Source organism: Heterodontus francisci, chromosome 4 (assembly GCF_036365525.1).
Source record: "Heterodontus francisci isolate sHetFra1 chromosome 4, sHetFra1.hap1, whole genome shotgun sequence".
NCBI classification, from domain to species: domain Eukaryota; kingdom Metazoa; phylum Chordata; class Chondrichthyes; order Heterodontiformes; family Heterodontidae; genus Heterodontus; species Heterodontus francisci.
The window spans coordinates 52,563,734-52,588,624 of record NC_090374.1 but is presented as its reverse complement, the minus strand read 5'-3'; positions in this window follow the sequence as shown (position 1 = coordinate 52,588,624).

The following is a 24,891-nucleotide window of genomic DNA, read 5'->3' as shown; positions in this document are numbered from 1 at the left end:
CTGACTCGCACCAAGTCTTGTTTATCCATCACACCTGTGCTCACTGACCTACGCTGGATCTTGGTTAAACAAGGCCTCAATTTTAAAATTCTCATCCTTGTTTTTAAATTCTTCCATGACCTCGCCCCTCCCTATTTCTGTATTCTCCTATAACCCCACAATCCACATAGTTATCTGTACTCATCCAATTCTGGACTCTTCAGCATTTCCAATTTTAATAGCTCCAACATTCGTGGCCGTGCCTTTAACTGCCAAAGCCCTAGCCCTGGAATTCCCTCCCTAAACCTCTCTGCCTCTCATTCCACCTTTAGGACACTATTTAAAACCTTCCTGTTTTATCATGCTTTTGGCCATCTGCCCTAATATTGCCTTATGTGGCTCGGTGTCTAAATTTGCTTATAACATCCCTGTCAAGCACCTTGGGAAGTTTTATTAAAGGTGCTATATAAATACAAGCTGTCTTTTGTTGTCATTGAGCCCAAGGCATATTCTTCCTCCTGTAAAACTCCTAGTTCTATAGTCTTGCATTCTCTGCAGCACGCCACCCTCCCTGAGCATCTCACCATGAGCTTCTGCATTACAATCCTCCTTCGAATTCCTTGTGGAACAATTACATACATACCAAGCATCAGCATTTGACACTGACAGTCAGTGCTTCCCGTATGGCGTCTGCTTCTCAGCATTTGCTAGCAAAAATCAGTATGCAATTTAAACTTCCTGCAAGGTCACCTCAGAATGCTGCTGTACAAATCTTTTCTATGCATGATTGTGATTGACTGGCAGCAAGTAAATACTTCAAACCTTAAATGTTGTTCATTTAAAAAGTACAGTGCATAATCAATCCACCAAGAGCACTCAATAGAGCCAAAACATCACTAAAATGATAAAAACAAAAAGTGCTGGAAATACTCAGCAGGTCTGGCAGCATCTGTGGAGAGAGAAGCAAAGTTAACGCTTCAGGTCCTTTCATCAGAACTGGCAAAGGTTAGAAATGTAAAAGGTTTTGAGCAAATAAAGCGGGCGTGGGGTAAAAGAGAACAAAAGGGGAGGTGTTGATAGGACAGAGAGCTGGAGAGATTAACTGACTAAGAGGTCATGGGGCAAAGGCAAAGAGTGTGCTAATAGTGTGGTGAAATAGAAAGCATTAGTGCAGAAAGGGTGTTAAATGACAGAATAATGAAGCCCTAGCAAAAGCACAAACATGAAAAAAAACAGTGAGCAGGCACATGGTAAAAAAAATGAATGATGAAACCGACTGAAATAAAATAAAAAATAAAAATAAAAAAGGGCCTGTTATGCTCTGAAATTATTGAACTCAATGTTCAGTCCAGTAGGCTGTAGCGTGCCTAATCAGTAAATGAGGTGCTGTTCCTCGAGCTTGCATTGATGTTCACTGGAACACATCACTATAATAACGTTCAACAAGTAAATATTTAATAATGTCAACATTTGACTCCTTTGCGAGGCTCAAATCAGGTTCCCTGTCCATGAGTACTATCCGACTCATTCAAGACTACACATATCTCAATCAGTAGAGCTATACAAATAGAAATTAATTACCTGATCATTTATCTCATTTCTGTTGGTGGGATCTTATTATGCACAAATTGGCTGCAGTCTTTCCCACATTACAACCATGACTACACTTCAAAAAAGTATTTCACTGGTTGTAAAGTGCTTTGAGCTGTCTTGAGTTTGTGCAAGTCTTTCCTTATTTCTTTACGGTCAATACAAATTTTCAGGATGCCACAAGCAAGTGCAGCATACTAAAACAATTTTATAAGGGGATTCTCCAATAGTTTTTGAACTGGCAGATCATGACTCAACCTTGCAACTAACTGCTGGTGTCATGTCTGAAACAATGATAGTTAGCTGATCCTGTCCAATTTCCAACATATCAGCATTGTATCTGTCACAGTCCATTCTTAACAATATGTGGCTGGACTCATAGTCATCTACAAGATTGTGAGAGAGAATAGATAGTCCTTGTGCCAGACATTCATGTCTATGCCAGATCACAAGATGTACTTCAACATCATTTATGCCGCCACAGATTTGTCAGGAACAAGGCTTCACATAATTCTTATTCTGCAGGTGGAGTTCTTTTCCGGATAGTGTCATTGTCTAAAATTTTGCCATTCATATGCTGATACAAGCTTCTTCAAACTTGCAACAAGTCAAAGGAAAGCTCTGGCTGGCACACTAGTGTTCCTTTCCTTGGACTTTTCTGTGCTCTTACTAACTTGCCAAGTCAATTTTATTGGACATCTGTCTACATTACAGTGGCTATTGTTATGCCATTTAACATACATAAAGGGACTTCAACAAATGACTACAACTGAGGTCAGTGTCAACATTAAATTGTAGATTTCTTTTTCTTTCTTGTACCTGAGCCACAGAATGTAGCTGTGATCAAGGAAAGAAATGACTTGTATTTATGGAGCATCTTATCACATCAGAATGTCCCAAAGTACTTCACAACCAATGAGGTACTTTTGACGTATAGTCAACATTGTAATATAGCAATAGCTAACACCCACACAGCAAGGTCTCACAGCCAACAATAATACAATTGACCAGGTAATCTGTTTTAGTGATGTTGGTTGAAAGATAAATGCTAGCCAGGATTCTGAGAAAACACTCTACTCTTGCTTCAAAGAGTACCATTGGATCTTTCACAAAGGACAGAAATCTCATCTGAAAGACAGCACCTTCAACAGTGCAGCACGGAAGTGCCCAGGTCTCTGCAGTAGAGCTTGAACCCACAACCTTCTGACTCAGAGCTAGGAGTATTACCATTGAGCCAAGGCTAACACCTGTATTCTGCAAATGCTGTGTAGTATAGTGGGACAAGTCACTTTTGCCTAACCTGAAAAGAGAATACTTTGCTTTCATTAAATTATCCACCTAATAATTGTCACGAGCACGTGCTATGCCGAATGATGATTTTTAATCCGTTGGCTGGAAGCCTGAATTAAATTTTTAAAAAGGTAACTACTAGCAGCTAAAATGGCCACCGAAATTTGCACCAAAATTCTGTACGACCCAATGCATCAAGAGGGAGTTGAATTGTCTGGCCAATCCCCTCCAGAACAATGATTCTGGGAATTTTGAGTGAATCAGCTGGCCAGTCCCGATTAACAAGACATTAACAAGACTTGGGATATTAAACTGGTGGAGACGAACAACTTGAGCACCCTGATTGAGAGAAGGGAATCCCTAGACATGAACTAATTAAGTTGCAAGAGGAAATATACATTGAGCCATCATACGACAGGCCCACCATCTGTGTGTTTTAAGATGGTTTTTCTCTCTCATCAGCAGACAAGCAACTAGATACAGATCAGTGAAGACCCAAGTAAGGTCTCTCGCTCTCTCTCTCTCTCTCTCCAGTTCACCTTGCAAGTTTCTAACCCCGCTTGCTGGCCATAACCACCTAAGTCTATCACTGCGGCAGGTAGAGACACTGTGAAGGAACTCATCCGCATCACTGTTTCCAGGAGGATCACTGAATCTGCTGTCCACATCTACAAGCCGGAAGCCTCAGGACCACCAAGTTCAGCTAGAAGCCAACCGAGTCACTAAAATCCACAGACTGTATACCCCTTTTTATTGCTTCAGACTCTAATCTGACCAATCTATCCTCTCCACTCTGTAACCTATTTGTGTGTGAGTGTGTGTGTGAACCTCTAGTGTGTGTGTGTGTGTGCGTGTAAAAGTTGGAGTGTAGTTTATTATTTTACTTAGATCAGTTTAAGTACAATAAAGCTAACCTCTTTCTTTGTTTAACTCAAGAAAACCTGTCCGATTGGTTCTTTAGTGATCATAGTACGTAAATAGTTCACTCACTGACTTGGCAAGCACATTCATTTAAAAAAAGAAAGAAATCCTGTTGCATGTCAAACAAGGAGAGGGACAAGAGGGGAGCCCTTCAACTCCTCCTCACCTGATTGTATCACAATTCATCAAAGAACTGGCTAGACACTTGATTGAAGCAGGTAAATTCGAGTGACATGTCACACTGATACTTTCTGGCCAAGACACCTGAGTTCTGCTCCTTAACCCCTTGAGCCATAAGGTTTTGTTTCTTTTTAATTGTAGTTATTTTGCTCATCTGCCCTGCCATCTATTGTAGACCATATAGTAATACTATGATTGGAAAACAAAATGTACAAGAGTTACCATCTACATTAAGGCTACATGGGTCTTACAGTGGTGCGTACAAGATTCTATCCCTGCATTGATGTACAACTGATATTGGTGCATGCAGTACATGTGCACGGATGTGACTATTTCATTTATCAAAACCAGGCTTTATATATTGCAAGCGCTGTATGGTAATAATCTGTCAAAGACTATTCAGGTGTTTTGGACTGTCTGTCTCTGCAAGATTCATTAAGATTTTGAAACATCATTTTGAATTATGCCAAACACTTGCATGAAAGTATAAAGCTATTGGCAAAATTTATCAGATGAGATGTATCCCAGGCAAGGGAGGAGATAGCAGGGGCTCTGACACAAATTTTCAAATCCTCTCTGGCCAGATGACTGGAGGACAGCAAATGTGGTACCATTACTTAAGAAAGGTAGCAGGGATAGACCAGGTAATTACAGGCCGGTGAATCTAACATCAGTGGTAGGGAAACTATTGGAAAAAATTCTGAGGGACAGGATTAATCTCCACTTGGAGAGGCAAGGATTAATCAAGAATAGTCAGCATGGCTTTGGCAGGGAGAGATCATGTCGAACAAATTTGAATTTTTCAAGGAGGTGACTAGATGTGTAGATGAGGGTAAAGCAGTTGATGTAGTGTACATGGACTTCAGTAAGGCTTTTGATAAAGTCCCACATGGGAGATTGGTTAAGAAGGTAAGAGCCCATGGGATCCAGGGCAATTTGGCAAATTGGATCCAAAATTGGCTTAGTGGCAGGAGGTAGAGGGTGATGGTCGAGGGTTGTTTCTGCTATTGGAAGCCTGTGACCAGTGGTATACCACAGGGATCAGTGCTGGGACCTTTGCTGTTTGTAGTGTACATTAATGATTTAGACATGAATATAGGAGGTATGATCAGGAAGTTCACAGAAGACACGGAAATTGGTGATGTCGTAGATATTGAGGAGGAAAGCTTTAGATTACAAGATGATATAGATGGGCTGGTAAGATGGGCAGAGCAGTGGCAAATGGAATTTAATCCTGAGAAGTGTGAAGTGATGCATTTTGGGAGGACTAACAAGGCAAGGGTATATACAATGGATGGTAGGACCCCAAGAAATACAGACGGTCAGAGGGACCTTGGTGTACTTATCCATAGATCACTGAGGCAGCAGCACAGATAGATAAGGTGGTTAGGAAGGCATATGGGATACTTGCCTTTATTAGCCAAGGCATAGAATATAAGAGCAGGGAGGTTACAATAGAGCTGTATAAAACGCTAGTTTGGCCACAGCTGGAGTACTGTGTATAGTTCTGGTCGCCACACGATAGGAAGGATGTGATTGCACTGGAGAGGGTGCAGAGGAGATTCACCAGGATGTTGCCTGGGCTGGGGCATTTCAGCTATGAAGAGAGACTGGATAGGCTAGGGTTGTTTTCCTTAGAGCAGAGAAGACTGAGGAGGGGACCTGTTTGAGATATACAAAATTATGAGGGGCATAGATAGGGTAGATACGAAGAAACTTTTTCCCTTAGCAGAGATGTCAATAACCAGGGGGCGTAGATTTAAGGTAAGGGACAGGAGGTTTAGAGGGGATTTGAGGAAAAATTGTTTCACCCAGAGGGTGGTTGGAATCTGGAACACACTGCCTGAAGGGGTGGTAGAGGCAGGAACCCTCACAACATTTAAGAAGTATTTAGATGAGCACTTGAAATGCCATAGCATACAAGGCCAAGTGCTGGAAAATGAGATTAGAATAGATAGGTGCTTGATGGCCAGCATGGACACAATGGGCCGAAGGGCTTGTTTCTGTGCTGTATAACCCTATGACTCTATCAAGAAACCAATATCAATTGCCATTTGTTTGTCAACTTGCATTACATATCAAAAAAAAATTACTTCATATAGGAAGATAGGAAAAGGATAGGTCAATAAGTCCCTCGAGCCTTGGCTGATCTGTGGCCTAACTCCATACACCTGCCTCAATGCAAGCTCGAGGAGCAGTACCTCATCTTTCGATTAAGCACTCTACAGCTTTGCAGATTCAACACTGAGCTCAACAATTTCAGAGCATGGCTGGCCTTTATTTTATTATTTTTTAATTTATTATTTCTGTTCAAAATTATTTTATTTTATTTTTTAACCATGTGCCTGTTTTTCATGTTGTGCTTTTGGACAGAGTTGCAAACATCTAACACCCTTACCATGTAGAAATGTTTCCTAACTTCACTCCTGAAAGGTCTGGCTCTAATTTTTAGACTATGTCCCCTAGTCCCAGACCGCCCAACCTGTCGAACTAGTTTCTCTCTTTCTACCCTATCTGTTCCCTTTAACATAATTATAATTCCTATATTGACTAGTTCAGTTCTAGAATTAATACAAATCATTACAAATAGTCATTTAATAGTACAGAACTTGAGAATTGCTGAAAATAGAGACATGTTGTCAAAGCTTTTCGTCTTGCACTCAACAGGACAATATGCAAGAATAACCAATGTAAGGGAAAACAACAACAGATACTGCATGAGAAAAAAGTGCTGATTGGTTGGCCAGTGAACCTTGATTGATAGAGGTGTTTCCATGGAGAATGTACCAGTTTACGGTGACTGACAGTTAATTGCCAAGCTTTGTTTGAAATTTAAACCAGGCAGCCTGAGTCTGATTGGTCAAGGTATTGCCCTGAGGAATGAACCAGCGAATGGCTGTCACCTATTTTGTTCAGCTGAAACAGGCGCAATGTGTGTACATGTTCTTTCTGTCTGCAAAGAATAGGACCCTGTGTATTAATATATGTAGCTTCCATGACGTGCAAATGCACCACACTGCGAGGCCTACAGGCAATCTTAAATTGGTTGTCAGCACAATTCTTAACACACTGCGGATTATTTAGAAAATGTTGTCCAATCACGGAATCACATCTAATGTTGGACACTATGTTTTGTGTTTTGCAAGCACGGGCTGGTTGGATACGGCCTGTACCTTGCCCATTGCAAATAGCGGAAGGGACAAGTTGTTTGATACAATCCGCCAGTCTTTGGGATGTACAGCCTATATACCTAGCATCACACTGGCATTGAAATTCACACATCACATTACTCATTTGTGTGATAGGCAGGACGTCTTTTTGGCTTGATGGCGGCATCCTGCTAGTGGCGAATACCACACGTGTTGCTACTGCATAGTAACAGCTTTTTGCAGCGGCGACAGGGAGAGCGAGGTGGCAGCTGGGTAAGTAAGTCCTATATATTTGGGCAGCGGCTGAACCCGAGACACTACACTTGTAGTGTCTCCCACCCGCCCTCCTCCTCTAACCAAAAAAAAGGACTCGGTGGTGTGCAGATAAGGTAAGGCTTTTTCCATTTTTTTTTTTCGTGTGATTGGTAAAAACTTTTCATTCCTTTTTCGTTGATCTAAGTTAAGACTAACTTAAGCTTAAGATTGAAAATAGCAGGAGATCTCAGACCCGTGTTATGCTCCTCTTGCTCAATGTGGGAGCTCAGGGACACGGCTGATGTTCCTGACTCCTTCACGTGCTGGAAGTGTGTCCAGCTGCAGCTCTTGTTAGACAGCATGACGGCTCTGGAGCTGCGAATGGACTCACTTCGGAGCATCCGCGATGCTGAGGAGGTCGTGGATAGCACGTTTAGCGAATTGGTCACACCGCAGATTAGGATTGCTGAGGGTGAAAGGGAATGGGTGACCAAAAGGCAGAGAAAGAGCAGGAAGGCAGCGCAGGTGTCCCCTGCGGTCATCTCCCTCCAAAACAGGTATACCGTTTTGGATACTGTTGAGGGAGATGGCTCACCAGGGGAAGGCAGCAGTAGCCAGGTTCATGGCACCCTGGCTGGCTTTGCTGTTCGGAAGGGCGGGAAAAAGAGTGGAAGGGCTATAGTCATCGGGGATTCGATTGTAAGGGGAGTAGATAGGCGGTTCTGTGGTCGAAAACGAGACTCCCGAATGGTATGTTGCCTCCCAGGTTCAATACAGCAGACAAACAAGACCGGGGAGAGAGGACAGCCCTGTCTGACACCAGATTTGATCAGGAAACTTTCTGATTCCCACCCATTGATTGAAACTGCGCTACTGATGTTTGTGTAGAGCAGTTTGATCCAATTGCAGATTCCCTCCCCAAACCCCATTTTGGAGAGCACGTCCATCATGTAGGTGTGCGATATCCTGTCAAAAGCCTTCTCCTGGTCCAGGCTGATGAGCCAGGTGTCCACCCTCCTGTCCCGTACATAGGCGATCGTATCCCTGAGTAACGCGAGCATATCAGAGATCTTCCTGCCGGGTACAGTGCAGGTCTGGTTAGGGTGAATCACCAACTCCAGAGCAGACTTGACCCGACTGGCGATGACTTTGGACACAATCATGTACTCTACATGAAACAGTGAGATGGGCTGCCAATTTCCGCCCTCTCCCCCTTCTGCTTGTAGATGAGGGTGATGATGCCTTTCTTCATGGATTTTGACATGCTGCCAGCCAGAAGCATACTCTCATACACTTCCAGCAGGTCTGGGCCGATCCAGTCCTACAAAGTCGAATATAACTCAACTGGTAAGCCGTCACTTCGGGGAGATTTACTCATCTCGAAGGATCTGACAGCCTTTGTCAGCTCATCCAGAGTTAGCGGTTTGTCCAGTCTCTCCCGCATGTTGTCATCTAAGACCTCCGTGATAGATGACAGGAAAGACTGAGAGGCCGTGCTGTCCATGGGCTTCACGTCGTACAGCCCAGCATAAAAGGATTTGCTGATCCTTAGTATGTCGGACTGCGAAGACGTTACCGAGCCATCCTCTTCCTTCAGGCTGCTGATCACAGAGTTCTCTCTATGTATCTTTTGGAAGAAGAAACATGAGTACATTTCATCCTGCTCAATGGAGCGGACTCTGGACCGGAAGATGATCTTGGAGGCCTCTGTGGCAAAGAGCGAGGCCTGCTCTTCACCTCATGGAGATCCTCCTTGACCTCGACCCCCATCGACTGCAGCCGGAGCAGATTCTGCATTCTTTTCTGGAATTGGAACATTTCCCTCTGTCTCTTTCTTGCTCTCTGAAAACCTTTGAGGATAAAGAACCTCCTGATGTTCGCCTTGATCGCTTCCCACCAGTGCACCAGAAACCTAAAGAGGGATTTCATGTTTCTCCAACCTTTGTAATCCCTTTTGAATTCCTCAATGTTCTCTGGGGTTAGTAGTGTAACATTCAGCTTCCATGTCCCCCGCAACCCACAGTCGGCCAATAAGAGACAATGGTCAGAGAAGAACACCAGCTTGACGTCGGTGGACCTGACTGTGAAAGCACGGGTCACAATCCTGGAACGGGCAGACCCATCCGGTCTTAACCAGGTGTATCTGCACTGCACTTCGTCTGCAGGTTTGCTGAAGACGTCGTGCAGTTTGGCATCTTTTACTGTTTCTATTCGGAATCTGGACGTAGCGTCCAGTTTGCTGTCGTCACTGCTGGATCGCCCAGCTCCATCAATGATGCAGTTGAAGTCACCGCCAAGAATGACTATCCTGAACGTCGCCAGCAGCAGTGGGAGCTGCTGGAAGACAGTCAGCCGCTTGCTGCATTGAACCAGGGCGTACACATTGATCAACCGGAGCAGAGCATTTTTGTACATTACATCTGCTATGAGGAGATGGTGAAGTTGCCTCCTTGCTTCGGAGATGGTGAAGTTGCCTCCTTGCAGCAGAATATCCAGGCTGGAGCAATGGGAATCATTACCCCCTGACCAGATCGATGGCCCATGGGACCACCATCGCGACCATTACCTGTAAGTGCGAAGGTGCGGAATTCCACATTCCTGCAGAAACAGTAGATCGGCTTTGACCTTAGTGAGGTAGTCCAAGGTCGAAACACATCACGTCATGGATTTAACGCTACGCACATTAATCGAAGCAATCGTTATACTCATTTTAAAGTTGGATGTTGCTTACCACACCAGATGTCCTTACAAGTCCCAGTCCTTGGATAGTTTCCTGCATACACATTGTGTACACAAGCTGTTTCACATCTGTTGGGATGATGGAATGATGTCGGATTTGAAGTGATGGGAGCCGCCGTGGAACTTGCAGGAGCAAATGGCAGATTTTTAGTGGCAGATTCCACCAGTCCCTTTAAGTACTGTTGGTTAGGCCGCATGTAGACCATATTATCATGAATACAGCTGATCCAGTGCTGGATCTGTTCAGGGCAGCTCAATTTTACAAAGGGAGTCTGAAACTGGTGTTAGGCCTCCTAATTGCTTATGCAAATATCCTAATGCCTATTTCAGGCATGGACCCTGGATGCCCCTTTTACTGCCTCTATGTGGTGAGCAGCACATTTCCTTGTGTGCAATATTGGATTCTTTGGTGTGAATTCTGCACCTGAAATATGGGTGCCATTGAATTTCTATGCCAGGGATTGGCAAACCATTTTACCCGAAGAGCCTTTCTAACAAAAATTGCGGAAAATAAAAACTATTGGGAGCTGCAAGATGAAATTTTGGCATTTCTAAACCAAATACATGGCAAATTGCCAAGTATCTCTGGTAGAATGCATAATTTGCATGTATAATAAATAAAATACAGGTACTGAATTGATGTATCAATAAAAAAAAATTGAAATGAAAATAGACCTAATTCTGAATTATCACATTTTTTGACTTTTTTATACTATAATTGTGTCAGTAAAGTCATCTTTAAAACAAACTATAACTTAAGATGTGTGGAATTAAGACAATTCTTTCAGCTAGTGATTCTTGCGATTTAAAAAAAACCTTCTAAGAGCACATTTAGAACGATTTTTTGTCTCATCTATATTAGAAACAATAATGGTTGCAACTATAAAACCTGTTCCTCGCACCAAAGGCATTATCTATAACCATGGTGTAGCTATACCACGCTAACAGGTTTATTTAGAGCATGATGTTTTTCGTTAAAGTTATGCAAACTTGGAGGAGTGGCAAACAATGGGGATCATAAGAACTACCTGCAACAGGACATAGATAGGCTAGCAGAATGGGAAGACAAGTGGCAGATGGAATTTAATATAGACAAGTGTGAAGTGATACATTTTGGCAGAAGGATATAATATAGACAAGTGTGAAGTGATACATTTTGGCAGAAGGATAGGGTGAGGCAATATATACTTAAGGGTGCAGTTCTAAAGAGAGTGCAGGAACAGAGGGACCTGGGGGTGCATGTACATCAATCTTTGAAGGTGGCAGGACATATTGAGAGAGTGGTTAGTAAAGCATATGGGATCTTGGCTTCTTAAATATAGGCATAAAGTACAAAAGAAGGGAAATTATACTGAACTTTTATAAAGCTCTGGTTAGACCCCCACTAGAGTTTTGCATCCAGTTCTGGTCACCACATTTTACAAAGGATGTGTGGGTCCTTGAGATGCTGCAGAGGAGATTAACCAGAATGGTTCCAGGGATAGGGGATTTTAGATACAAGGTTAGATTGGAAAAGCTGGGGTTGTTCTCCCTGGATCAATGGAGATTGAGGGGGGATTTGATAGAGGTGTACAAGATTGTGACAAGCTTAGATCAGGTAGACAAGGAAAAACTGATCCCATTAACTGATGGTACAAGGACTAGGGGACACAGATTGAAGGCTTTGGGTAAGAGGTGCAGGGAGCTGTGAGGAAGAACGTTTTTATGCAATGAGTGGTAATGACCTGGAACTCGCTGCCCATGAGGAAATTGGATGGGAACTTGAAGAAAATAAACTTGCAGGGCTTCGGGGATCGAACGGGGAAGTGGGACTGACTGGACTGCTCCACAGAGAGCCGGCATGGACTCAATGGACCGAATGGTCTCCTTCTTTGCCGTAGATGACCCTATGACTCTAATCATTTGAAACCTTAAACTGCAGCGTAACGATTAGCTTTTTATCCCCAAAATAAACACCATTCTTACTTTTCTTGACTTAATTTTTTTTCGCCTTTTTTCATGTTAATGCGATCCAACTGGAAAAGATGGGGAGCCACAAATGAGATGTTAAAGAGCTGCATGCAGCTCCAGAGCCATAGGCTGCAGACCCCTGTTCTAGGCCTTAGTTTATTTTTAAATAAAGTATGCTTCGATAGGTTTTCTCAGTAAATAATTGGAATATTAATCTATAAACTGATAATCGCATGCAATATATTTTATTATAAAATCTTGTCAGAGTTTTGCTGATGACTGAGTCAGTAACCACACCATGTGATATGGCTATGTCTGTTAAATTCCAGAAAGCTTGTTGTGCTAGGATGATGCTGAAGCTCAGTTTCACATTTATTGTACAGAGTAAAAAAAGATTGCAAACAAGTCGCTCCTCACTCAAAACCTCCGCCAGTCTAAGCAAGAGTCTCCTTATAACTGTTCAAGTAAGACCCCAATTAACACCCTCCCCCTGAATATAATTAAACAATTGATACACTATTAACAGTGTTCCTTGCATCCAGTGTTGCTGGGGTGGAAATGGTATATGATTTGCATGGCAGCATAATACACCTGTCCATTTTTTGGTGGGATTATTCACAACCAATCCTAGATTCTGTGAATATACTGACAAGCAGAAAAAGGAATCAGGGGCCCAGTATAGTTAAATTCCACACCAACCTGCCTGGATCACAATGTCTTCCACCAAAATGGGGGGAGGGGGATAGAAATTCAACATGTTTACAGATTGGGTACATGTTTTCTTAAAATCCTCTAATTCTGTGTTACATGTAGGAACTCAGAAAAGGATTTTGACACGTGACTGCTGGTTGCAGTAGGACAGCTGGCTGTGTTCAAACATTGCAGAAACTTGGCATCTGTTAGTTTTGCATTCAGCTCAGAAGCGGCCTTCAGTGTTCTTGCCCTCCAGATAAAAGCTGTTGTTACAGGTATCCAATCTGAAATGGCAGGCTTCCAACCACAGCTGTGGCTTTATTTACACTGACATTTGCATTTTCATTTTGTTTTCCAAATGCTCCGTATATGTCATTTGTTTTAATATTTTATAAAACTTGATGCTGTGGAAGTTAATATTTATAAATTGGGCAAAATTTTGCTTGGGAAAAATATTGAAAATATAATGATTATTTTATCCACTCAATAACCTAACATTCAAAACTCTATCCATGCAGTTATCCTACATTCAATGGTATCCTCAATATGTACTTGGGTGCAATTTGTTTTCTTTGATCAGCTGGGTGTCCCACGTGTACAGAAACCCATCACTATGCTTGAGAGTCTCCGAACCAAGCCAATAGTAGCCATATACTTATGGACAGAGAACACAACTACAGGTTGGCAAGAGCCAAGACTTGGGGATTCCAAAGGCTGGGGGATGGGGACACAAAACAAGGACCCAAACCAGATTCAGGTACTGTAGGTCAATGTCTCTTAAAGGTTTAAACAGAAGGTATTGTTAACTGTTTTAATTTGATAGTTTGATACTTTGCATCTTCACCATCCACCACAAATAACAAGCAAATCACATTAACACGAGTGCACGTGCATGAAGCAGTGGGGAATGTTTCGATAAAGGTACTGCTGGAGTTTAACTGGTAAAATCATGCAGCTTATCAACACAGAAAACCAGTAAAGCTTCCCATTGCTTGGCCAGTTACCTGGAGGGCATTGGCTTTCAGGATTATCTGAAGTCAAATGGGAAGAAATTCAGCCTCCACTGACAGGTCTACTCCTCTAACAATGAGATTATAAAGTCTTCTTGAGCAAAAAAAAATTAAGGTCAAACGTAATAGCTGTGTGATGTTCTTTTGATGTCTTGATTAAAAAAGCATACTTTAAAACAGAAAGTTAAAATAAAATCAGTTGTAGGTCAAGGTTTCAGGTTTCGGGGAATGTTGGTGGGTCTCCCAGTTTGAAACATATTAATCACCTCACCCTCTGATGTTGAAATATCTCTGATCTGTATAATTTGGCGTGAATCCAATTGATTTTGGCACCTAGTCATGTGTTTGTGCATAGTATTCATCTGGTGAAAATGCAGGAAGCTGCAGCATTTGCTAAGATTTGGCTATGGTGTGTATTTTTTGAACAGTCAGCAGGCGAGTCTTTAAATCAATTCCCAACAAATAAAAGATACTTATTTTACACTTAGGTAAGAGGTTTGTCATGTTTTTCGTCAGGATGATTCAAATGGTATAGAACAAATAGGATTGGTACTGAGTTTGATCTAATATTGTTATAACTTCCTACCATCATGGTAAACAAATAATGATGGGGTAAAGACTTTATTTTATATTTTGAAAAGTGCACTTTAGAGATTCAAAATATTTTCACTAAACCAAGTTCTGCCTCTAACTCTCGACAGCCTGCCCACTTCATGGGAATACCCCCTGTGCACCCACCCCTCTCTCACCCAAAAATGTGAGGGCCCAAATTTCTCGGCCTTGAGTCTGTTTCATTGGGAGTTTAGATGTTAATCTGTGCACTGGAATACAATATTCTTCAAGAATAAACATCTCTTATCCATCAGCAGTGATTTGTGAATATATGTACAGAAGAACTGGCATCTCCTTGCTTATGTATGAAAAATAGAAGACTTGGCAAACCCAGTCCCTTTGGAGTTTGATATATTGCAAATCATTTAAATGGATCACCCGGAAAAAGAAAGGCTGTTTCCACATTTTCCTGCTTTACTATAGCAATTTTCTTTTTATGAGGTTGTTAAATCCTTTCCCACCTTACATTCCAAGAGGATATTTAAAAAATTATGTCTTTTGCAGCTGTTAGAACTTTATTTTCCTATATTAACCCAGGCCTTACTCACACAGCAATGCACTTTCACTGGACACAGCCCACTGTGTGGCTAAACTCAGGACCTCTACAGGAAAGGAAGGTTACATATTGACAAAGGCATCTAAGAAAAAGCACTAGCATTTCCTAGAGCTAGAGAAAATGAATATTGGTAATCCAATTTTATTTAATATTTTGGATTTTAAGGCTGGAGTTAACAGTGTTTGGTAGTGTCCTGAATGTAACCACACCCTAAATCATCCCTTCTTCAACCTGGCTTCTCCATATCTTTCATATATATATATATATATATATATATATATATATATAACATAGAAACATAGAAAATAGAAGCAGCAGTAGGTCTTTCGGCCCTTCGAGCCTGCTCCACCATTCATTATGATCATGGCTGATCATCCAACTCAGTAACCTGTTCCCGCTTTCGCCCCATTTCCTTTGATCCCTTTAGACCCAAGTGCTATATCTAACTCCTTCTTGAAAACATACAATGTTTTGGCCTCAACTGCTTTCTGTGGTAGCGAATTCCACAGGCTCAACACTCTCTGGGTGAAGAAATTTCTCCTCATCTCAGTCCTGAAAGGTTTACCCCGTATCCTTAGACTATGACCCCTGGTTCTGGACTCCCGCACCATCGGGAACATCCTTCCTGTATCTACTCTGTCAAGTCCTGTTAGAATTTTATAGGTTTCTATGAGATCCCCCCACACTCTTCTGCACTCCAGCAAATATAATCCTAACCGACTCAATCTCTCCTCATACGTCAGTCCCATCATCCCAGGAATCAGTCTGGTAAACCTTCGCTGCACTCCCTCTATAGCAAGAACATCCTTCCTCAGATATATATGAGCAATTGTTTGCAACCTCCTGGTGAATGCTGACCCCCTCCCTTCCCAACTGTCCCAAATAAATGAAGTGCTGTGAATTTCCCCAGTCCCTGCCTAATACCAATTGGTTACGGATATTTTCATCTGCTCAAAATTACCACAATAGGTCAAAGGACAGCATGATAGTAATAGCGTAAAGTGGCAGTCCTCACCACCCTGTGCAATTAAAACCAGAACAGCATATGTCCAAGAACACTGATTCTGCTATTTCGTTCAATCTACCAGCTATATGGAAAGTGAATACTGTTAGGAGGCAGGATTATCTCCGTAACACATGAAAAGGTGCTATTAAATTTAAAATATTGGCCCCATAGAGGGGCTTTTCCTCTTCATGTTCTTCCAGAAGAAGATAGTTCTCTGGTGATTGCCAGCAGCAGCACAATTGGCTCCATGCCTTCTGTGGATTCAGAGATGACTAGGGTAGGAGTATTACCTTCGGCTGTATAGCAAGGTGGAACCTCTTATATTGCAGACCACATTGCACAATCTACCCCCCCACCCCCAACAAATCCACTCCTCTTTAATGTTTCAGGATCTTTTGAGCAATTTTTCACAGATTTTCAAACTTTGTGTTTTAAAAGCACAGGGCTGCATTTTATGTTGTGACGGGGGTCCTGGTGCCAGGCCAGAAGGTGAGGCAAGACCCTGCCTCAGCCCCCCGTCAGACCCCTGAAGCCATTAACTGCCCACTGTCGAGGACGCTGTCCCTTTAAGGGACAAGCTCTTGCCTCCAGAGCTGCCAGTCAATTGGAGGGCTGGCAGCGTCACTGGGAGAAGTGGCCACTGCTGGTATTGAAAGAAGTCCTGCAGTATCGAGGAGAGAGAAGACCCCGGGACAGGTAAACGAGGTCAGAATCACCAGGGCCATTCAGGCAGGCCCTAGCGAGGGGTTGGGTGTGGGGGATGGTGACGATGGGGGATGTCTTCCTGGGGGCCATGGATTGCCTCACTGGGAGCTGGCTTCCATGCTTTACCTGACAGCTTCTCCCTGTGGTGGTGGGCCCCTCTGTCTTGTACAAAATTGAGCTGGAGGCAGGAAGGGGTTATTAATTGGCCATTAAGGGCCTCAAATGGCCTAGGGCGGGTAGGCCGTCCTTAGCCTTCCTCGTCCCAGACAAAAATGGCAGGCACCCGGACAATTTTGGGAACCGCCCCCTCCCCCCCCCCCCCAACTATTTTGTCTGACACCCCACCTCCATGCCCACCTCCAAGAGCAGTATAAAATTCTGCCCATAGTGTACGGCTGCAAGTAAAAATATGGTCTGAGACAGTAGATGCTAAGGAGCTAGCTTCGAATTTGTTTTCTCATAGACTGCAAATAACAAACAATTTAATACCTTGTCTCCATAGTTGCTCACCCACTGTGTTGGAAGGATTTTGATCTCCATCTGACTGTGAGCAGTCAGGAATAAAACAGAATAATAGATACCTCAAAAGCAGTCCAGTTTTTGCAACATAGAAGCTGCTGAGGCAGCAACAGCCAGAAAAGGCCAAACTCACAAGTTCAGAATTCATACGAGCTAGTTTGATTAAATCAAACAAGATAGCACGTTCATATAATAAAAGCAAAATACTGCGGATGCTGGAAATCTGAAACAAAAACAAGAAATGCTGGAATCACTCAGCAGGTCTGGCAACATCTGTGGAAAGAGAAGCAGAGTTAACGTTTCTGGTCAGCGACCCTTCTTCGGAAGATAGCACGTTCATATTTTTTAACGTTATTATGTGAAGACAAATTGCATTTATGGAACTAAGTGAGTCCAATCAGCACTTTTACTCTGTACATTCAGCAGCTTAATGTGTCAAACTAAGCCTTGCCTCATCCAGTGTTAACTCAATCCATGTCTGGGGAGATTGCAGAAATACATGTGTGAAAGATACAAAGATCAGGTTGAAATCATAAAAGGATTCTGCTGATACATCCTGGGTTATCTGATTATCAGAGTACACATACGGCAGCCTGATGAATTGCCATAAAAATAAGATGCTCAGACTGCTTAAGGACGCAACTGATGGCACGGAACCGAGAGAGGAATCTACAGCAGATCTCAAATTTCAACACCACCAACATATCTTTCCCTCCATAACCCTTCTGTACTTCTGCAAATCTTTCCTCTGTCTGACCCCATCAGTTTTTCTCTAATTTCATAACCCCTTTTCTTAATAAAATAACAGTTTGAGGGAGAAGAGATCTTCTTTCAATAAAACTGGGAAAACACAGAATGAGAAAAGATTATTTAACCCATTAGGCATATTCCTTCCAATAGTGAATATACATATACATATTCAGACCCGTGTGTCTGTTCTGCAATTCAATGAGATCATGGCAGACTGTATCCTAACTCCATCCACATGCCTTGCTTGGCTCCATATCCCTTCATAAATGGCACTGCTGTTGATGATCTTCTTCAAAGATAACAATTATAAGAGGACAAAAATCTATAAAATGTCTCCCAAACCTCCAAACATAGTCAAATGAAATTGTGTACTGCAGTACGGTTCAGGTTTTTGTAATACCATCTTCTCACCCAAACGGTGTAATGATAGTTTCCATGAGCACATCATGCCCCTTATAATCTGAGTCCTGCATCTTTCACTTCCTACCTTACAGAAATCATGGAGTCCGAGTTTAACAATTAACCCAGTTTGCATCAACTTGCTTACTGGAACTTATATAAGATTCCCACTGTTTCTACAATCTCTGGAAAGAAAGCAAATGTCACCAGCCAAATTTCATACAGACTATAGGAAGAAACCAACCTTATTCATATTTAACTAATTTACAGAGCAAAAATATTAGGCAAATATTATATACACACTGATTTCTCAATTTCTCCAAACGTGAATCAAGTTAACACAAGAAAAAGCGATAACAGATCTAAGACTGTGACTGTTTACTTAAAATGTCACTTGCTCTCCTAGCTTTTCTTTTGACCTGTTGAATTATGAACTTTGAATGATCTTGTTAAGCATGGCAAATATATAACTCGAGTTCTAATGGGGTTCCATAGCATGGACAAACAGAAGTCCCAGTAGAATTGTGCAACCCAGAAAGGTCTTCTTGTTTTATATTCTTGATTTGTTTGCAGGTAAGTCCATCAATCAGCTGTAATTAAAACAGCAACATTGGTTTGACCTGTAATAATAGTGCAGATTTTGAAAAAACATCTTGAGATTAAATCACTGTATCAAGAAAGAATGCACCATGGAATGCTAATGAGCAGGTGAAGATGTAGGTAAACATGAAATTCCACAGGTGTTACCCAAGTCTGGGAGCAGTTGTGGGGTGTGGGGGGGGGTGGGGGGTGGGGGGTGGGGGGGGGAGGTGGGGGGAAATAATTCTTGGGGAGAGAGGGGAGGAATCTTGAACACTCCAGCACCAGACTGGAGTTTCTTCTGTGGAGACTCTAGAAGTCCCTTTAAGAACAACTGATTAAGTCGGTTAATACTTGTACAACTATGTAGAGCATGCACGGCACAAACAACATGCATTTGTACCCGAATGTTGCATTCGGGGACCTACAACCAGCGTAGGACCCCAATTTGCACAATTAAGGAGCCTAATGCATACTTCAGACAATTGAAAGATGCCCAAGTTAATATGGCAACCTGAGCAGTTTGGATCCGTCAGATCATGATGTGAAAGTTGGGAGGTCAAACGCCACTTTTACATCAGGTGAAGGAGCTGCCATGAGTTGAATTTCTCACCTTTATCTTGCAGAATTTATAGATGTTAAACAGAGGAATACAATTAATAGGGAAGATATTGGGCTGAATTTTATACAGCCCTCAACGTCGGGAACGGTGGCGGAAGGGAATGAAAATCGCTCAGATGAGGCCCGCCACCAACCCCGACGTTGTGAGGGCCCGGCCCGATCTCAACGGAGGCAGAGAGGCCTTGTGGCGGCCCCCTGCCACTCAGCGACGGAACCACGATTTACATATTTAAATAAATTACCTTACCTGAATTAATGAAGGTCCCATCACCTCCTGATTTGCCGCACCAATTTTCACCCTGGTGGTCGGCACTTTGAATCCCCTTCTGGCTAAACGAGGCACGACACCTGTGGGGAGGGGGGAGGAGGTCATTTTCTCAGTGCAGGAGTGGGGAGCAGGGTCATACGTATTTCATTGGTCAAGGGGGCGATGGGAAAGGGTAAAGGACAAAGGTTGTGAACTTTGGGGGGCAAGGTCAAAAGGTGATACATTCAAGGTAAGTATTCCGAGGGGGGTGGAATAGCAGGAATGACATGTAATGCTATTGGGGGGAGGGGGTGGGAGAGGGCATGGAAATATTTTTTTATTCATTTTTATCAACTTTAAAATCACCGTAGGTATAAAAATTTTAAATGTTCAAGCCCATTAAAAATGGCGCCGGCGCCAACGCAGTGGCACCAGACGTTGTTGCCGGGGTGGAGGAGCAGCCGCCCTGGCCATGGTAATGAGCCGCCATGTTTGGAATCACAGTAACTCCATGACGTGCGCCCCTTGTGTGCGGGCCGCCATTTTTTTCACCCGCCGCCGAAATAGGCGGTGGACCTATAGAATCCAGCCCATTGTGTGGGGAGGCGAAACTTGGAATAAATGGCTGAGCCAAAGTAAAGGAGTAATTGATAACTTGACTGGTAACCTCACCTATGGGATGCATGACCGTGTGTGGTAAATTTCTCAAAAGTAAATCACTGACGGGCAATGATTGCAGAACTTGTTATCCCAAAGGAGCGATTTTGTGATTAACTAAGGTTCATCACTTTGTACCCTACATTTACAACATAATTACCTATCGATAAGGGATTTGTGTTGATTTCATAACCCACAAATCCACTGTGCATTAGGAGTATTTACAGGCCTATATTGAGGATTTATTTAGTCCTAAAAATAGCATATGCCCTATTCCATTTTTCAGAAGAGACGTTAAGAGTTATAATGGCTGCCACATTAGCACTGGTTTGCTGTTTAATTTTTAACAAAAGGAACAAATGCACTTTCCAGTTTTAAATACTGTTTACTGAGACATTAGGAATTATGGCGTAAATTTACTGCTTTTGCTTCTGGTGCAGTCTCACTCACCAGGACTATATGTTGGGAAATGATGTTCTATTTCTATCCTGGAGGCAAGTTACAGAAGGTGTGTGAGAAATCACTAATACAAAGCACAAACTCATATAGCTGATATATAAATTATCAGTGTTTACCATTGTGAGAAATCTCTGTTTATATCAACACTTTTTTATTGTCTGACCAATTTAAATTTTCCCTTAAATTCCACGAGCCATACTATGGAAGTCAATAGTATGATTTTTCGTTGGGTTTATAAAATCCCAACATGTAACAATGACATTGCGCTCAACCACTAAGACCATAGTGTTCTAAAGTAGATGTACCATATCTGAACAGGTTAATAAGTCTAAAAGATATTTCCTCCTTTTGTTCATGAAATTTGATCTGAAGGTATTTTGTTCATTTTTTTTTTAGAATTCTCCCTATAGCTGCCATTTAACTAACTAATGTATAGTTTGCAGGATAACTGCATGTTTTCTCTTTTAAAATCAGAAACATTTGTTATTTTTCAATCCTTTGATATTCCCCTGTTTCCAATGTACTGGAAAATCTCTGCCCAGCCCCCCTTCTATTTCCGCCTTTTAATATTGTTGGATATATTCCATCGGGACCTGCTGCACTATTAGCCTTCAGAGTCCCCAGTCTCTGAATAACTACTTCCTGGCTAATCTCTGTTTTAGTTAAATACATTGTGGGTACCCCTGAGAACCTGATTACGGGCTCTGGAACATTGCTTTGTTTTTCTCTGTGAATACTGATGAAAAGAATGATCAGAAATGATAAGTGATGCTTTGCTCTGATGCCACTAAATTTCTTAACTGATTCTACTTCTCCTTTAATACCATGACGACTATGAATATAACAAAAGAAAATTTACTGTTATTACCAACTTCTTTTTCAAATTTCCTTTTATTCCCCTGATTGCTTTTTAATAACCCTTCCTGTTTACTTCTCTTTTTGATACAATCCCACTTCCCCAATCTCCTAAATCTTTTTAAGCTTGCCTTTCATACACACTTAAAATTTTACATCTGACCATCTGGGTATGGTCCTGAGATTATCCTCCTGTTGCTCTAACTGGCGAAATGTGTTTCCCCCTGTTAAAAAATAATATCAAAATTAAAGCCACAGCAATATACTTTTCACCGTGCATGAAGTTGTGGAATTTTTTTTTTACAAAGTTGTCATTATAAACCAGTAACTGTGTGGTAGCATTTTTTTCTTTAACTTTTCATACAAGAGAAAATATATGCAGAATGTGAAATTGCCTGAATTAAACCATTTTAGATTAATTATGAATTTATAGTTCAAGGCAGGTAGGTGCCATTTTGGCTTCCTCTGTATGTATCCAGCGTCATCTTTTAGAACCTGACAAACATTTATCTCTACATTAGGTTTACTGTTAAATACCTTTAATTCTTTTTATGTATTGTGTTTCATACCTTGGCTAATATTGGTATGAAAAAATGGAACTGATCAGAGATGCTAATATTATTCATAAAACATCTCCAAATTGCATTTTTGCCTGTAAGTGATTTCCGCTTATTCATAAAGTGCTGAAATGTGCCTAATAACAGTGGTAGGATAAAAAGGTTAGCAAGGATGTGTTAACTATCTGAAATGTGCTTTCCTCAAAGTGGAAAGAGAGTGATACAATTGTATTTCTCAAACAGAGGTAAAAAGGAACACACTACCTGAAGCAGGGAAGCAGCCTTCAAAGGAATGAAGATGGTCATTCTCTTGTAATATCCAATCTAGCTGGTGCCGCCAAAACATGAACTCTGCAACTTGTTATAATAAAAGTCATTCTGGCTCTATAGACTTACAACTTGATATGAAGTACATGAGATTCTGTATTGTCCTTTCAGACCAAAACATGTAGGGGGAAAAATTCATCAAAGGTATGTTTTAGGGCATTGGGGTCGTGATGCGCAAACACCCCACACCCAGTCACATTGAGGCAGGCAGTGTGCAAACTTTGTGCTGCCTCTTCATCTAAATGACTTCAGCGTGCGGCCCAGCACTGAAGGTGTTGCTGATTAGCTGCAAGCTTAACAGGGGGCCCAGCATGGCTGGCGTGGCTAGCAAAAAAAGGTAGCTTGCACCTCTTAAAGGAAAGCTGCACTCATTGTACAGAAGCTGCTGAAGACAGCCTGTGGAAGACCTCTTCTTGGCATTTCTTTGCGGATGAAGATTTTGGGAAGGTTATAGTCATCGGTTGCAGGCCCACTGGTGGCTAGTCAGGCCTATCCATGACCAGCAGATTCTCACACAGCTGGTACAAGTGAAGATGTAGTTGCTGCTGGGGGCAATAAGATCTATCCTTCTCCTTTCCTCTTTCATGCTAGTTCTTCACTCAGTCTCAAAGGTGTCTGTAGTCCTCCTGATGTAACATCTCCAGGCGTCATGATCTCTGGCCTGCGCTTCCCACTGGCAATGGTCGATGTGGCACACAGAGAGGGACTTCTTCAGGGAGTCCTTGAAATGTTTGCCTGGAGCCCCTCTGTTCCTTTTACCTGTGGTCAGCTCTCCATACAGCACGATCTTGGGCATGCGACTGTTGTCCATCCGGGCAACGTGACCCGCCCAACGCAGTTGGCTTTGCAGGAGGATGGCCTTGATGCTGGTGATATTGGCTGTTTCCAGGACTTCAATGTTTGAGATGCAGTTCTGCCAGCTGATCTTGAGGATGATGTGGAGGCAGTGCTGATGGAAGCGCTCTAAAAGGCGTACATGATGGTGGTATAGGACCCATGACTCAGCACCATACAGAAGGGTGGTGAGGACTATGGCTTTGTATACATTGAGTTTGGTCTGTGCTCTGAGGCTGTGATTGCTTCACACTTGTTTGTAGAGTCTGCCAAATGTACTGTTAGCATTTGAAAGCCTATTGTCCACTTCCTTGTCGACGGTGGCATCAAACGAGATGACGCTCCCCAAATAAGTAATTTGCTTGACAGCATTCAGCTCGGTTCCCTTGATGACAATGTTTGGTGTCTATATTGTTCCTGGGGTGCAGGCTGATGCAGGACCTCAATTTTCTTTAAACTGATTTTTAGTCCAAAGGGTTGTGCTGCCTCAGAAAAATGTGTTGTTGAACATTGCAGGTCTAACTGACTGTGGGCCAGGAGAGTGCAGTCATCGATGAAAAGAAATTCATGGATGAGTTTTTCTTGTGTCTTTGTGTGAGCCTGAAGATGCCTGATGTTGAAAAGGCCTCCCTCGGTCCAGTAGTGTACGTAAACTCCCTCCTTAAGGTCTTCCGGTGCCTGCTGCAGCATCATGCTGAAAAAGATGGTGAATAGGGTCAGGGCCAGCACACATCCCTGCTTCATGGCATTGGAGATTTGGAAGGGATTCGAGAGGTCGCTTTTTTGCTTGACTTGTCCGTACTAATTTTCATGAAACTGTTCCACCATGGCCAGGAACCTGGGTGGGCATCCAAGTTTTTCAATGATTTTCCAAAGTCCATCTCTGCTCACAGTGTCAAATGCCTTGGTGAGGTCTACAAAAGTGACGTGCAGGCCTTTGTTTTGCTCACGACACTTTTCTTGTAATTGTCTGAGTGCAAATGCCATGTCTGTGGTACCTCTGTTTGCTCTGAAACCACACTGGCTCTCTGGGAGGTTTTCTTTCACAATGATAAGCACAAGCCTGTTCAGAAGTAATCTAGCCAGGATCTTCCCAGCAATAGAAAGGAGGGTAATTCCACAGTAGTTGGAGCAGTCTGATTTTTCTCCTTTGTTTTTGTACAAGGTGATGATAACGGCATCACGAAGATCCCGTGGAATCCTGCCCTGTTCCCAGCAGGCGATGAATTGGAACTTGGTGTACAGGGCAGGGCCACCATGCTTCAAGGCTTTAGGTGGAATTCCATCGACTCCGGTGGCTTTATTGTTCTTCATCTGGTTGATGGCGGTCAGAGTTTCCTCCAGAGTTGGACTCTCATCCAGTTCTTCTTTGACAGGCTGTTGTTGGATGCGATTGATGGCCATATCGTGCACTGTGCACTTGGCACTGAAAAGTGTTTCAAAGTGCTCTGA